Here is an 826-nt window from a genome sequence, read left to right on the forward strand (position 1 = left end):
TGTCTCAAGTGTGAAGGCTTGTTTTTGCATGTGATGGCACCCAGCAGTCGGAACTTAGCGAGAGATGTCAACAGTTACGGCTATCAGGCCAGGGTAGTACCTGCCAAAGATAGCGCTCGCTATCTGGGCTTGGTATACGGGCCAGAACGGCCTTTTAGTGCGTGACGTCAGCAGTTATGTGATACAGGTCGGTCCGTTATGTTCTCCTAAAGCGCAAAGCTGGACAAAATGAAGCTGTTTGCCCCCGTCGTGCGAATGCGGTGCTTTGCAACACAAGTCCGAGCAATTCTGTTGTATGGCTGCCAGGCGTGGGGCCCTCCTGCGCTGGCAGAGGACGTAGACAGGGCGGGAAGGCGGCGGGATAAAGCCAACCTTGCGAAGGGCATGTTCGAAGCCTGTTTGAAGGATAGCGCAGTCCAGCTGCAGAGTTTATTCATGAGGCAGGTAGCGGGGACGGCACGGCCATCCCACAGGCTGTTGTATGCGGAGCTGGCTGAACTCCCCTTACAGTATTACATGGTGAAACAGATCCTCCGTTTCTGGAACCGCCTTCAAAAGCAAGTGGGGTCCATTGCTCATGCAGTTTTACGGCAGGAGATAACCGATGCCCTGACCAACCCGGAATGGGAGGGTTGGGGAACCTCTATGTTACGACTGTTTTCCTTCTTGGAGTGCAGTGTTTGGAGCGGAATACCGCAAGAAGTCATGNGGGTAAAGGAGCGTGTTGACTGGTTGTTGAGTAGGCCTCTACACGAAGGAGCGATGATAACGGCACTAAGGGAGCGTTTGATGAGCGGCTGGGACCATACGCGTCTGACTGTCTTGC

Source organism: Volvox carteri (genome assembly GCF_000143455.1).
Source record: "Volvox carteri f. nagariensis unplaced genomic scaffold VOLCAscaffold_53, whole genome shotgun sequence".
Lineage (NCBI taxonomy): Eukaryota > Viridiplantae > Chlorophyta > Chlorophyceae > Chlamydomonadales > Volvocaceae > Volvox > Volvox carteri.